This window comes from Balearica regulorum, chromosome 14 (genome assembly GCF_011004875.1).
Source record: "Balearica regulorum gibbericeps isolate bBalReg1 chromosome 14, bBalReg1.pri, whole genome shotgun sequence".
NCBI classification, from domain to species: domain Eukaryota; kingdom Metazoa; phylum Chordata; class Aves; order Gruiformes; family Gruidae; genus Balearica; species Balearica regulorum.
The window spans coordinates 21,704,645-21,720,634 of NC_046197.1; the positions used below are offsets into that span (position 1 = coordinate 21,704,645).

Below are 15,990 nucleotides of genomic sequence, written 5' to 3' on the forward strand. Positions count from 1 at the left end.
AATAACTGTGCAAACACATTGAGTATTCACAATCCAATTCAGTGGTGCCCTCTTCTTCTTGCGTTTTGAAAAGGAATAGTTCTTCTGCTTACTGCAGGGAGCTGCTGTGACAGAATTCTTCTGAATGTGAACAAGTTGTCCACAAACACTGGAGGCTCTTCATGCTTAAGGAGGAGAGAAAAATAATTCTCACCATGGCTCAAAGTCTAATCAAAGTCTAGCAGGTGGAGAAGTTTATGGAAAATGGTGGATGGGATGCGGCCTTTTTAACTTTGTAGTGAATTGTTTGCAGTTACCATTCAGGAGGAGGAAACAGAGTAGTTAAACTGAAGGAAAACTAGGGGCAAAGAGGTTTACTTATAACGAAGACAAAAAAACCCAAGAAGTGACTTGGTCCAGTGAACTTCCAGTCAACATGTTTTTGTAAGAAATTATAAGAATAAACAAGTGGATCTGAAAGGTTTTAACTGTGACCCAAATTATAACTGTGGCACAGTAGAGACCTGTTTGGATGATTTCTATGGCTGGAATATTAATACAGTAGTGTGCAACTTGTGAGGAATAACTGGCAGATGAAGAAGAAGAGATGTTGCCATCTATGTCGTGGATTTGTATACTTGCTTTGAGATTGTAGGAGGATCTTTTCTAAACAAATTTGAGTGATTGTTAAAAGGGAAGAAAACTGGGCACTACCGTTTATGTTCCAGGCTGCCTGCCAGTAAACCCAAGCAGAATCATCCAGTGCACAGCAGTGGGAGATTACAGCTGCCCAGGCATCCCTCATTACAGCAGTACTGGTGGTATGGGAAGTTTGTGGAACATGTTAGTGAATTTCTTGGTACAGAAGATTATGACAACCACAGGAGAGGAAGCTCCACTAGACCTGGTTGTAGCTGACAGGTACAGCTTTTTGAGAATATTAACATAAAGGACAATTTGGATGGTAGTGGTTGTCAGTCTACGATCCTTAGTCTGCTGTTTCTATTTTGCTGGTTTTATGCTTTTCCTAAGCAAAGACAGATTTCACCAAACTCAGTGAATTGATAGCCAACATCTCACAGGAGAAAAGCCTGGAGAAGAGAAAACTGTGTGTGCCTTGAGAAAGGAAAGACTATAAGCAAGTAGTCTTAACTTCAAGCTCTAGGAAAATTCTGGAACGCATAAACTGTCTGTTAGTGTGTCAAAAATAGCAGGCTTGCTATTTGTCTCCCAGATGGATTTGTCAAGGACCAATACAATTTCTTCTACAACAGGGTAACAACTTTTGTGGAGAGGGAAGAAAAAAGAAGAGATCATATGTACTGGGGATCTTTAAGAACAGCTCTAGACAGGTCAGTCCAGCTTGGTACAAGAGAATAGTTTAGAGGATCTTTCAAGTTCCTTTCCAGACTCTTTTTCTGAGTCTGTGATTATAAATCTTCACCTAAAGCCCACGGAAATTATTCATTAACTCAGCTTTGAATTATGCTCTGCAGTAGATAAAAAAGGAAAGGGAAAAATCTTCCTTCCATGTTAAAGCTGGATGCTGCAGCAGTGTTTTCAGGTTGCCTCGGCAAGTGGCCAAGTGGAGGAACCCTAGCTTAACATCTGGTGAAGAGCTGGCCAATTCTTTACACTTCAGTAGCCACCACAGCCTATGACTGCAGTGGAATAGTCTTTCTCGATTTTTGCATACTTGTATGTGTCTTTGCATGGGACCCATGACATACAAGGTTATTTGGTTATTCACCCTCCCCGCACACACGCAGAGGAGCACAGTAACCTCATTACAGGCCTCAGAGAGTTGGTTAATTACCAATCTCTCACAAACAGAGCTTTCACCACTCTTTCTATTTGAAATTGTATAGGCCAACTCTGACCTGTGGGGGTCATGTACCAGTGTAATGTATAATATCTCAGGAATCAGTTTCTCTAATTCTGTGGAAGGTCCACGCCTTTGACCTTCTCAAACAGCTGCAGAAACAGTGATCAGCTCTGGTCTGATTTCCTCAGCTTTTAGCACCACTTCCATGGTTTCTGTTATCTTTGTTGCTCTTTGCAGGTTCAGATAGGTCCTGGCTGATTTTTGGGTTAGTGATGTCAGCAGGTCCTGTGATGAAATAGATATGTGACTAAGGCTCATAGTAAGTGACTTCTTGACAGATCTTTGCCAGTATTTTGTTTTAGCCAAAACTGAAGTGTTAACCTTGTGCATCAAAGTTGCATAGGGCTTAAACACATGCAAAAATTGGACACCTTGTTCCTTTCCTTCTTGCTCTGGCAGATTTGTCCGTAGCATCTTGTCAACACTTACTGCAGTAAGCACAATTCTCTTCACAAGGCTAAGCAGTACCTGGGCTGTATATCATCACTTAAGTACTTAAACACACTCACTTAAACACAAGCTCCTGAGAACTGTTACCATTTACACACGGGATCTTGAGGCACAGAGTTGCCCAAACTCATCAAGGAAGTCAATTTGCATGCAAATTTTTTTAGTCCAGAGCTACGCAGTCACATTCATGTGATCGCACTCTTTTCCTAGCATCTAAAGAGGGTTTGCTCCTCAGCAACTGGTTGGAGGGCATCACCCCTGCACATGTATGAGTGATGGGCTGTCGCTTCAAAAGAGCTGAGGGAAACATTCAGTAAAGTAGTCTGTCATGGTCAAGTAGGCAGTTACCTTACAGAACCAGAGCCAATGTTATTACAGAGCCGCAGTTCCTTTCAACTGAATCCCATGAAGACAGAACTTGCACTCCAACTCTGGAGTGAACCATCTTTCCTCTTGCATTGGCTGTTTCATCATTATTTCATCCTCATGGAGGTTGTGTGGTTTTGACAGTTACACAGAATCATCAGCCAAAGAGAGCAACTGCTTTTGCAGCAGTTGTAGGAACTCTCTCTTCCTCCCAGTACATTACAGGCAGCATGACCAGTATAGATTTGTACATTTCCTCCCCTCACCACTCCCCCCCTCCTCCCCTCCTTGGAACATTGCCTTAATTTGCTTTTCATTTTTGTTTTATCATTCGTGACTCTAAATCTTCTGGTCCTTGCAGTGCAGATTACAATCCAACTGCTTCATTGAAAATACTAGCACCAAATCTCATGTTCTTGAAATTCATTGGAACCATTGCAGTTCATCTTCATATTGCTTTCAGGCTATGAAGGACTTGATGCAGTGCATGGAAGTTTTTCCTCTAACACATTAAGAATTCATTCAGCAGGTTTGGACACATGGCAGGCCACATCTATGTTATGTCTTATCATAGATGGTGCGTGAGGTGCCTGCAGGATCCTCTATGAAACAGGAAATCCATTCACCATACTGGTGCTGTTTCTTCATTAGTTGTTCCTCTCTTTGGTGGAAGGAAGATCCCTACCGTATCTGCAGGAGGATAATTTCAGTTTCCTCTTCTGTTCCAATCAACAGCAATAACAATTCTTTCCATTTCTGAGGAGCCCTTTTGAACAAACCAAGAGCACAAAGCATTAGTTTCCCTCTGAAATGACTATATCACTGTATTAAAGCAAGTGACGGTTCCAGTGATGTTCTAGGCATTTCTTCTCTACATCTGACTGCCAAAGCCAGTGAAGAGTGGATTTGACCAAGCAAGTATTTTGTTTGCAGTATGTGCTGAGTTACTCAGTTGTACCTTATTTTGTGTAGTACTAATCTTATGATGATTATAGCACACTGGTGCTTCTGCTGCTTTTTTCAGGATTTGATCAGTACAACACTTCCTCAGTCAAAACCAGAGCATGTTACTGTGCAATGCAGAAGATTCTGAGGCTCTTACAGCTGAGCCCGGGTCATTTGTAAGGAATACTATCAGAGTACTACTGCAGGAGGCAGCACAGAGGAGGACTGTGCAAACACTTCCCCTGCCTGGACCAATATTTACAGCGCCACACTCTGCTCTTTACAGGGCTAGAGACAGACAGCAGACACTCACAGCTCATATTAACACCTGTACACTACAGAAATATTAACCTAATGCAAACAGCCCAGCAGAAGTTAATGTCTATATTCAGAGAAAACCAAATAAAAAACTCTCTCATTTCCTAGCATGAGTACTAGTGCCTTAAACAGCTCTGGCTGCTCATTGCCAAAGAAGGTTCAGGGGTTTGATATCCATAGCAGCTACCCATGGTTTTCTGCTTCAGTACGTGTGGTATTTGGCCACTTCTGGCTCAGATGATAGTTTTGTTCTTTTGTTCCTATGAATAAAGCTGCTCTTGTATTTTAGCCTCAGTGTGGTTCACAGCAGGAAGATCAGATACATTTAGGTGTCTGTCTGGATAGGTACAAAGTCATATAGCTTAATGGATAGACTATATCTTTGGTGAGAATGACTGTAAGTCATCCTACAGGAAAAAGGAACTAGTAAATTTATGATGATAATAATTTAGGGTGGGCAACTGACATGCCGAACAACAGAGCTTCAATCCAAAGGACTTTGAGAAATGAGAGGACTGGGTCAACAGGCACCTTGTGAAGTTTAGGAAGGAGAGTGGAGTTCTGTACCAGGTCAGTGTGACCCCATGCACCTGTTCCGGCTGGGGACTGACGGGCTGAGGAACAGCCCCACTGAAAGGACCTGGAAGTTGCTGTGGATACCAGTAAGCTCTGATCACGAATACGACAACCCACACACCACACTGTATTAGGAAGAACATGGCTAGAGACTGAAGGAAGTTATTCCTGTCTACTTAGCAGTGGTGTGGCCACATCTGGACTGTTGTGCGCAGTTCCCTGCCCCTGAAGTTCAAGAGGGATGTGGAAGAACTAGAGAGGGTACAGTGGAGGGCTACCAAGGTGGTAGGATGTGACCTACAAAGAGGTTAACAGAGCTGGGCTTGTTTGCTTGGCAAAGAGGAGTTTAAGAGGCAATCTCCTATCAGCCTTCCGCTACTCGAATGTAAGTTGCAAAGGCAACAAACCCAAACTCATGTTGGCAATGGCAGGTGATATAAGAAGTGATGATGGCCACAATTTCTAGCTTGCGTTGTTCAGGCTGGATGCTATGAAAAACTTTTTCGCTAAGAAATTTGTGCAGTGCTAGAACAGGTCATCCAGAAACATGTTGGAGTCTGTATCCAAATATGTAGAAAAACCCACAGCTGACTTGCTTTTGCATTGGTGGTAGTACTGCCTACCACACAGGTTTTAGATTAGAGACTCTGTAAGTCCCTTTCCACCAACTAGTCAAGACAATGGTTAGTGTGCGTATGCTTGGATGACAGATTCAGAAGTAATTCAAGTCATGAACGGCTTAGAAGAAAAATTATTTGCAAAAGGAAAGCCAAAATATTTCTTCAAGAGAAGAAAGGAGGAGCTCCTTAGAACAGCACTGCTCTAGTACCTTAAGTCTAATTTTTTTTTTTAGAGACAAGAACATAGAAAAAGTAAGCAGCTTTAATAATGCATTACACCAGGTTTTGATTCAAAGACATTTAAGTGATACACTGTGAGCCCATTGTTCTCATCCTGGTATATCCATGATGCATATTGTCAGAGCAGCTACTTGCTCTCTCCTTGTCTCAAGTGAAGCTAAATTAGTATGCAGGACAGTGGATCTGGCAGTGGCAAGACAGATCCAGGCCTTAGGGGTAGCAGCTGTTCAGAGGCATTGTACTATATTGAACATGATAACAGAGAAAAATCATGGAACCAAACCCAAGATTTTACTGTTCCTGTAGGTTGGCAAGGTACTTAAACAGGTGTGAGAACAATCAAGTTACAGAACGTGTCTTAGACTATTTCCCTTTGATTCAGTAGCAGCCCTACAGCTGCTTTCCACCATGAAATGGATTGGGTTTCCATTCATTCAAGCCATAAGACAGGGGACTCCAAGGCACATTCGGCAGCAAAGATCAGTGGTTCCACCCTGCTTCACTACCTTTCAGTGCTGTGGAAGACAACTGGAGGCAGCAGGCTCCAGCTGCTTGCAGTAGGTTTTTGTTTTAATCACTCCTGTACATTTTCTCCTATGTGCTTGTAAAAGAGATGGGCACATGGCTGGGCAGCAGTGCAGGGGCTGTTTACTCTAGTCTTATCAGCAGCATTAGGTGCTTTAGAGACTACCAGGAAAGACCCAGGTACGAGCCGCTCCCACATTGCAGGACTTTGGACCACAGCATAGAGCAGCTGTGTCCAGATGGATGAGGCTTTCTCTGCTAGTTCTACCCCCGGCAACAAGGTTTCTAGGATTTCCAATTTCTTTGTCTGTCCTCAGAATAACCCTCTCTTCCCTCCTATCCCTCCTGTTCTTTTTCCAACAAAGTACTTGCCTTAAGAGCTGTCAGCAAGATACTGTTGACAGTCCAGGAGGATACCTCACTGCGCTCAGAGAGGTTTTAACTGAGGTTTTTTTAATACAGAGGTGAAGGTCAGTTGGCATAAATGTAAAGGGAGGCTCCATGTGCCACGCACAATTGTGCTCCAGAACACTAAGGCAGTTTGGCTAACAGGTGAGAAGGTAAGGCTTGCCTCTCAGATTTTGCATGCAAGCCAAATGGGTAAACCTGTCCGGTTTGGTTTTTTTTAGTAGCAGTATATAGACACTGTTGTTGTGAGTTTTTTATTTTCACTAACTTATGCTGAAGGGAAGCTGTGCCAGTAGCTGAGGCACCTCGCAGGTATGCTCACGCACCTCTTTTACCCCAATGATTGAGATAATTTGTAATAAAAGGGAAGATGTTCTAGCTAGACCCCCAGGGCACTGCTCAGTGGTAGGTTGCATGGTTGGGGAGGCAGGATAGCTGGGAAGTAACACAAAGGAGTACAGCACCATCTCTTCCTGATGAAGTCACATACAAAGGGGCTACCGTACTGGAATCTGCAGCCCACCTAATGCCCTGAGGTGAAAAAAACGAATGCACAAACTCATCAGGAACATTAGATATTCTGCAGGGCTCTGAAGTTTCTGTTTGTGCCTTCTCTCAGGAGACACCTGTCCTAATCCCCTTTTCCTAGGAGTAAGATGTACTGGAAAAGCAGTTGGCTGCACCAGGTTGTGGCCGCAGTGCCTGGTGGTGCTGCCGGAGTGCCACCCAGTGGGTCCCCTCCTCACACCATGCCCAGAAGCCCTGGACAGAGCTCCACTGGGTGCACTGCAGGGGTGCACGGTCACCTCAGCCCTTACAGACAAGCATGCACAGAGCGGTGTTTAGAAAGCACTGCTAGGGACAGTGCTGTGTTTATTTCTACCATCTCTAGAGGACGTGCAGAAAAGGTGACACTCTTTCCTAGTGAGCGTGATCTTCAGGCTCTCTTGCTTTCAGGTGGGTTTTGTTAGATAAGAGCTGATAAATGAAATGGACACATTTCATCTGAGAATCACAGCCTTCAAAAGTATTACTTCATAGGGCAGGAGAAAATTAAAACATACGTGGCAGGTAAATTACAATTAATTTTGGTCTGGCACCTAATAGAACTCTAACAGAAGAGAAGTATTTTCTAACTCTACTGTTATCACCCCCATTTCATGCCTTTTTTTAATTGTGAGGAGCTCTGTGGTAACAAGTAATTTAGCTGTAAAGCAGAACACACAAGCTCATTGTGTATGATGATTAACTCTCAATTAGCATCAATATTTCTTTACCTTGATAATTTTCTTTCTTATTACATACAACCTCAGAACCCATGCCAAACCACTGGAGTGGCAGAAAGCAGCAGGATAGACTTCATCCTAGCCCTGGTCCCTCTCTGAAAACAGCCACCCTCAGCTGCTCCATAGGAGGCCATAAAAACATCCAAAAGGGAGAATTTGAGTAGTCGTCCCTTATGGAGAGCTGTCTGCTAACCTCATCTCTTGGCAGGTGCTATATAAATGTATATAAAACTACCAGATTTTCAACCTTGTCATCCCCACCTAGAGTCTAAATGGAGATACCAGCAATTCAATTACACTGAGCCAGTACTCAAGGAAAAAAAAAAAAGTATTTGTAGTTTAATAGCTGAAGCTTGGGGAGACCATGGCTGATGTGTCAATAAGGACTTAACAGACACACAATAGAGAAGTTACCCTTTGCCAGTTCTCACTATTAATCTTTATGGAAGCACACAGACTTACTTGCTGGGAACTTATTTGCTGGGCATACCTGATCCTGGCTGGTGATGGAATGAGAAATCATCATTTTAGGTATCCATTAGCACCTGCATGCTTTCCTTTCTTAACACTGAATTGCCACAGGGAAGAAGGTCCAGTGCTCAAATGCTTTGCTCCAACTCTTTATTTTACCAGTCAGAAGTGACAGCTAACAACAAAATCCATACCAATGTTTAGTATTAAAGAAAAACATGGAGGCTCTTGTCTGAAGCAGGAGGGGCGAGAGCTCAATGACACACTGCCTTGCAGTCTTTAGGCAAGACAGCCTAAAAGCTAGCTTAGTCTTTAGTGAACAAAGCCTGTTCTTTCCCTAGGCAGCTACAGTACTCTTTTATTTGTGGCTTTATGCTCAGCTAGTGTCTTGCAGAGGCAGTGTCAAGATTATTTTAAACAGACCTCCTAATTTGTCCTCGCAGTCTCAGCAGAATGAGGCATGTTCCCTCTCTTTCTTTCACCATCACAGTCTAGCCATCTTCAGGGACCTGAACTTTGTTCTGGAAGACACAACTCTTTTAAGCGGCTTCTACTCCAGATATTGCCTTGGTGCTCACAGTTTCATGAGCTGAGTGATCTGGTCCTGCTTCCTTCGCTCCATAGTCCATGACTTGCTCTTGGCGTGAAATTGCAGCAGCTCTACTTTGAAGTCCTGATGGTGCATTGGACAATAGCTCTGAGGTTCACAGAGTTCCTGGTAAATGGAGGGAAAATGGATAAGGTCAAGTGGTTAGTATTGGCAGGTGCTGGGCAGACAAAAGTAGATCGCTTATCCCAGGAGCTAGCATGTTCTCAATGTGGGCAGAATCATTGCTTATCCATGCCAGCACCTACAGGTGAGACAGCGGCATAGTCCACTGGCTGAAACAAACTAGGAGTCAGGCACTCCAGGAGCATCTTTAGCTACATCAGCTCTTATGGGGAGAAAACAATCCTGGCTTTACACAAAAAAAAATTATCAGCTTTGCACAGACTATTTGGGAGGAAGGTCGTGGGAGCTCCACAAAACTGCCTTTTATGATATCAGCTCAGTAATGGCCAAAACCAAAATTAATCAAATATGAAGAATGAACAATAAAACAGAGAAGAGCATTGTGCAACTGTATGAAGTCCTTGTAGGCCGTCTACCTTAAAGAATACAACAGAGATGGAAGAGATACAGAGAACGGTGGCAAGGCTGATCAAAGTATGAAATGGCTTCCTAGCAAGGAAGAGTTGAATACACTGAGATACTTCAGTCAAGAAGAAATGACTGAGGAGGATCTGACAGAGGTCTATAAAACCCTGAGTGCCTTGGAGAGCGTGAGAATGGAAAACTATACAGTCATTAGTAGTCATCACTACATAGAAAGTCGTTATGTATGGTCCTATAGCACTACTCTCACACTTGTTCTGCTGTTGCTGAACAAAAGCAATTGCAAACACTCAAGCTTTCTTGGCATGACTGAGTACATTTATCCTGTTGAGCATTTCCTATGGTTGATCCAGAGCAGAATTCACTAACTGTCCCATGACCAAAGCACAGTACATAGATGTGCATGTACGTAGACAGACATCTCAACAGTTTCCAGTTCCCTACTGGAAATTTCTCGTCGAATAGCAGACAGTGCCCTGTTCTCTACCCACAGGGAGGTCAAACTTACCTGACCTAGGCTTGGGCTACTGTGATACTACTGTCCCAGCACCTGCCATTAAGTCACTAGGTACCAAAAGACTGAAGCATGAACTCACAGAGAAGTGAGGTGGGTCAGAGGGTCTGTGCCTTTCTCCCAAACCAGCAGAGCCTCAGGTACATGCCAACCCAAGTGCCTAAACCAGCTACCCTCCTGAGAAAAATGAGAAAGGGCGGACTGTGGCACTTCAGTAGCACTGAAAGGCAGTAACACCTCCCAATACCTATATAAGAGACTTCACAATGGCAGTAAGAAGGCACAGATCCCTGCATAAGGGAAGCCCCTTCCCAAAATACAACAGGGGATTGCAAACCCCAAAGATTTGCCCCATCCCATGTTCCAATTCCTTTACTGAGCAGAGTTTAAAGCTACTGCTAAATGCCCACTGTTCTCTTCTCCTACCTGAAAGAAAACTCACCTTTTGGAGGGTATCAATCTCCCTGCTGTCTCACTGCACGGTGCCTTGGAAACTTGGTGTTGAGCACAGCACCTGTGTCTAAAATAGACAAGAAACATTCACCGTGAATCCTGACAACAGCAGCCAACAGTACATTCAAACACTGCGCACACACTGCCCTCCTTTGGGTTGTACCCTCACAGTAGAGCAGCCCATCTTACAGTAATGAGGAACTGCTTACCAGGAAAGATCTCACATGCTACTTCTGTGACACTCTGCAAGGAAGAAAATTGCCAGATATCAACAGGTGCCTGCATGCTGTAGGAAATGTCATCGCGCCTATTTATGGGCAGTGCTAGTCCGAAGAGCCCTAACTAAGGTAAATGCAATTTCTGCGTTCTGTTCAAATCTTGGTCTTTCCATCAAAGCTACTGTAAAAGCAATGCTCGCTTTCCCTTACAAAATGTAAGCCAGGCATCCAAGACGTGTCTCGGCTCTCTTAAGCAACAGCCGAGCTGTCCCGGGGGAAGCTCCAAGGCAGGAGGAACCAGGACACCAGCCCGGGGCCCATCGCTCCCGCGGCGCCTCTCTCCGCCTCCCCAGCCTACGAGCCGCCCCGCCCCCCCGGACGGCCCGCCCGGTCTGCCGGGAGAGAGGCGAGACGTCAGGCGGCGGCCCCCGGGACAAGCGGGCTCCGCGCCTACCGCCACCAGGGGCCGCGGCGACACCGGGGCCGGGCGACCGGGCGGCGCTGAGCCCCAACCGCTCCGGGGGGCGCCTGGGGGGCCGGCCGGGCACGGCGGCGTCAGCGTGGCCCGGGACCCGCCCGTCGCCGGCCTCCAGCTCTCATTCGGGCACGGTGCTGAGGCGGCGGAATCCGCGCCCCAGGTCGGCGAGGGCTGCAGAGCCGCTGGGGGCTACTGGGCAGCGAGCAGCCAGCCTCCCGCGGCAGGCTCAGCAGCAGCCCGCAGCGGAGGGTGCGGCTCCCGGCCACGCCACGCCGGGCCGAGCCGGGCCGTGCCGTTCCGTGCCGAGCCGAGCCAAGCCGTGCCGTGCCGAGCCGAGCCCAGCTGTGCCCAGCCGTGCCCAGCCGGGCCGTGCTATGCCGTGCCAATGCCATGCCATTCCACACCTCCACCTCCGCCGCCGCGCTGGAACGTCACCAGGTGCAGACTCCAACGCGCCGCCCAGCGCCGCCCAATCGCGCCACCGCCGCCAGAGGGCGGCCGGGCTGGCCGAGGGGCACGGCCCGAGAGGAGCGTTCCGATTGGGTCTCGACCACGTAACTCGAAGACGGGGCGTTGCGCTTACCGGAAGGCTCGGCGTACTTAGCGAGCCAATCACCGTCCTCGTTGTAGGAGGGCGTGGTTTGCGGTGTGTAAAGTGTGACCGGCCGCAGACGGGGCGTTAGGTGTGTTGGGGTCTGGTCGCGTGAGCGCTGTTGTCCCGGCTGTGCCGGGCCTCCCCTCCCGGTGCTCCAGTGACCTGCAACCTCACGAAACCCTGCTAGGAGGGGCAGGTATGCCCGAGCCCTGCTGGCGGTGCTTGGGCGGCTGATGGGCTCGGCACCCCACGGAGCTGCTCTTTGCTCTGGCCCCGCAGCTCCAGCCAGCGTCCCCGGGCCCCGCGTCGCCGTGCCTCCCCCGGGACGACCGCGTTGCCTGGCCGCGCCGCCGGGTCCGAAGCGCTCCCGGCACGTCTCGGTGCCGAGCGCCGCCGCAGCGCGGGGAACGCGGACGCGCTGCTCACGGGGCAGCGGCAGCGCCGCAGGAGCGGCCGCCCGGTGAGTGCCCGGCCCCGCCGCCTGGAACGGCCATGCGCTCACTGGTGCGGTCCCAGCCGCTCCTCCGCCTACCGGCCGCCGGTCGCGCCCCTTCTCCTCCCCTCCCCGCGGCGGGAGGGGTCGGGGCTGGCTCAGCGCTGGGGCCGGCCGACAGCTCTCCCCTGAGCCTCGATTAAGCCCGGCTTCGGCTTTCTCTTCTGCTTCCCGTCAGCGTCCCCAATCAGGAACGAAATGGCCATTGACAACCAGACAGTAAACATACTGGTTTACGTTTGTATCCGAGTTATTACACTATTTCAAGTCATTACCTTAATTTAATCTGTAAGCAGTTTTAGTTGTTACATTATACTGAAATGCTCTTTGTTCCATCGAGTCAGAACAAGTCAGTCTGAGTATTCTGACGGTGACCAAGAACTGGTGCCTAAGAAATCAGGTTGGAAGATTTTTCCAGCAGCAGTCCTGGTTTCCAGTGATCTGCCACTCAAGGATTTCCCAAATTGGAGGTGTTTAGCAGTCCTGAGCGTGCTTTTCTTTTGTCAATGTGATGGGTGGGTAGGGAGTTTCTTTTTTGATCATTGTAAACTTGTCGTATTCCTAGCGAAGAGTTCCACTGTTCAACTAATTGCAGGGGAGCTGGGGGGTAGTGGTGGTGGTGCAGAAATAAGTGCTTGACGCTTGTTTGGAACCTGCCAGTTCAGTTTGGTACTCATAGTCAGCCTTCGTTCACTCTTTCCAGACAATTCAAGAGTCTATAGAACTCTGTCTACCTGCCTCACTGTCTTTTTCCAAAGTTAATAATTGTCTTAATTTCACTGCTTTTTGTACAGAGGTGTTCCTCAGCTTCCCTCATTTTCAGTGCCTTCTGTAGAATTGTGAGTGTGCACATGCACCTACAGAGGTGATTGGATAGCTTAACACCTATTCTTATGATTGCTTTCTGCATTGTTGACAAACTGACATTTGGGATAACAGGAGCGGGGGAAAGAATGGTTCTTCTGTCATCTTTTATCTGCTACAGAACCTTCAGAGATTGCTGGAGGTAGCAAATCTCTGCCCACTGACTTAACGGTCTTTGGGTCAGGATCTGTACTTGTAAGGGAACAGGTAGAGGTCCTCTGGTCTATCCTGCTCTCCCAAGGAAGACCAGAAGTTCACCTGTTGTCAACTTGAGATACTCTTGTAAAAACAACCATACTGGGTCAATTGAAAGTCTTTCTAATGAATATGCTGTTTCTGAAGGCACCTGTAAAATAGTTTTCATTCTCAGCACTTTGGTTTTGTTTGTTTAACATAGGCTCTTATTTGAATTCTCCCTAGTTTATGTGTCCTCTCAAGATCTCTGGATAGCTAATGTTTTAAGCACTGACTGTAGTTCATCCTTATGGATGATGTTCAGCAGTGGATGCCTTGGGAGGCATAAAAGGTAGGATATGTAATGATACTACCCTAAAATACTCTCCAGCAGCTAGCCACTGAGTAGTGTTAATTACAAAGACATTTACAGTAGTTGAATCTAGTTCATGATTCCCTAGCTTGACTACAATACCACATGAAGCAGTTTCAGAAGGCTCACTAGAGTCAAGACAGGCAATCTTTTCTGCTTCTTCCTTATAGATAAGGGCTGTTACTTTGAAAGAGAAAACAGATTAATTCTTGACAAACTGTGTTGGAGATGAGTAGTAGTCTTATTGATTTCCACGAACAACTTAAATGGACCAGATTATTATTCTTTTTTAAATTACAGGCAAATTCATTGGTTCATAATCCTTAGCCTATCTTCTTGTCTTTTTCCACATAGGCAGGTTTTGGCCTCTTTCACACTCCTGGTATCTGATTCACCCTTCATGAATCTGTCATTATTTCAACCAGTTCATGAAATATCCTGAAACATTTAAAGGTCTTCAGACCCAGCAAGCCTGAAAATATGGCATTTTTCTAAGCACTCTCTATGCTTTTGTTGTCTGTATCTTTGCCAAATATTCTTACCTTGTTATTGTTTAACTGCTCTTGTCACCAGCTCACAGTTCCCATTATCACCACCTGTCCTTTTGCTCACCAAATCCCTACATACAGCAGGAGAAAGGCACACAGATTTGTTAAAACATACAGTGATGTATCTGAATGGAATTTGGGAGCTGTTGAAGAAAAGGGCCGTGTTAAAGTAGATCAGTTGTATGGATTTCAGATCAGGTACCAGGAATGTTTGTATAATAAATACCTTGGATTTGATATTCAATAAACTGTACAGCACTTGCTTGGTGATGTTACTTCCCCTGTGCTTGTCCTAATTTATGTAGTGGATTCTCAGGGTGAGTAACTCTTTTTTTTTTTTTCCTTACCTGGACTGATCATAAAGTTAACAGGTTCTAGGATGTGGTACAGGATCCATTTAGTTGATTAAGATTGTTCTCTATGTTGGCTGGGAAGGATGGCAAAAATAACTCATGATTTTTGAGGCTTTTAGAGGGGTAAAGATGGCTTTTGTGTTGGACTTGGCTGTAGTCAGCAAACATGTATGTTGTCTTACATTGTGGTCAGGCACAGCAAAGGATGTGTCTCTTGATTAGACTCTTCCAGAGACTCCATGGAGTTTCCAGGGAACACAGTAAACAGTAAGAGCTGCAAAGAAAGCAGGGGCACACTTTACTCGGTGCTGACCATGCTGATTCTGTGGATTTAAATTTTCTCATTTTGTGAATTTATTCTTCCTTGTGCTTGCTGTGCTTTTCTGATGAAAGGTATGCTATCTGGGATTTGTGGAAGGTGCAGTCATGACATGCAAAGGTGGGTCCCTGGGCATTAGGGGATGATGGGGGAAGAGGATATAAAAAGGGCTGTATTTTGTTATACTATTTCTATAGTCAGAAGAAGCTGGAGTGGCAGTACCCAGAATAGCCCAGAGCAGAGGAGACAGATAGATATATATGATATACTGGTGGTCATTCATGTTAACTTTCTTCCCCAGCTCCATCGTGGACATCACAGGAGAGGGAAGGAGCTTGCTTGTTGGACAGGAGTTGGTTCACTGACTAGAAGACTACTTGTAGGCTAGGGGCTTGCTGTCTAGTTAGAAGACTGACTTGAGCAAGTACCGAGTGGAGCAGAAATCTGCCCTTCTGTAGGGCGCTGTGGTGACAATTGGTGTGGCGTGCTTCACTGCTTAAGGTTTCCAGAGGTGGCCATCACTACTGTGTGGGTTGGTGCAAGGGTTTTGGTCTTTCCTGAGATGTGATGACTCTTTTTCCCTCCATAACCTTTCCCTGATCATCCAGATGTGGCCTGTTATGGTAGTTCCTCCAATGCGCAAGTGTTAATTTGTCTGGATGGATTTCACTTGTTGTACCCACATCAAGTCTCCCTCTGCCCCCCAACTCTTTTGTGGTGTGGGGTTTTTTTTGTTGTTGATTTGTTTGGTTTTCCCTTTTTTCTTTTTTTTTTTTACTAGTTTAAATAGTTATCAGAGATGAGGTCAATACAAAAGTGGAATGGATTTGACCGGAGGTCAGCTTGCAAAGTGGGTGTGTAAGTTTATAGGGTAAAGAGAAATGCTCAGACCCTTGTCTGGCTCTAGGAAGCACAAGACTGAGACTTTCCTCTTGTTTCTTTTGTCTCAAGATTGTGTTTCACTGTATGTCTAGTCTTAACTCTCCTTGTCCCACCATGCATGATTTTGGCTTTTCTGTGGCATCAAACTTAGCAGCTGGACTACTTGCTATGTGACAGCTCAAGGTGGCTCCTGTGGTTCCACAGCACAGGCGTGCATGTCCTATCTCTCATCTGTCACCCATATCCAGAAATGCAGCTTGCGTGTATTTATTCAACTGAGGGTTTGATGATACTAGTAGACAACTGAGATCACCAACTTTTCAGTGTGTTTGTGAAAATAGGCTTCTTTAAGAACTGATGGTGCAGCAGCAAGGCCTTGTGAATTCTGGGAACTAGGCAGTGACTGTGGCATCTGCTGTACTTCAGTTTGGTGCATTCAGATTTGTGTACACCCTCAGTAAAGTTCTTTGTGCTCAGTTTCTTTTTTGAGGAAAAAATGGT

At 46.1% G+C, this 15,990-nt stretch overlaps 1 long non-coding RNA gene across 2 annotated transcripts; it reads right to left on the bottom strand.

Moving 5' to 3' along the window:
- Nucleotides 1-448: 448 nt before the first annotated feature.
- Nucleotides 449-10,782, bottom strand: LOC142603844 (uncharacterized). 2 transcript variants are annotated; one of them, XR_012837728.1, is made up of 5 exons: nucleotides 10,402-10,782; nucleotides 10,182-10,253; nucleotides 8,648-8,784; nucleotides 8,089-8,244; nucleotides 449-3,446 (listed from the first exon to the last, which is right to left on the bottom strand). It is a non-coding gene; the product is annotated as an uncharacterized LOC142603844 (long non-coding RNA). The 2 variants fall into 2 exon arrangements; XR_012837727.1 differs by lacking the exon at nucleotides 8,089-8,244 and having other exon boundaries at nucleotides 10,402-10,779.
- Between the last annotated feature and the right edge of the window lie 5,208 nt (nucleotides 10,783-15,990).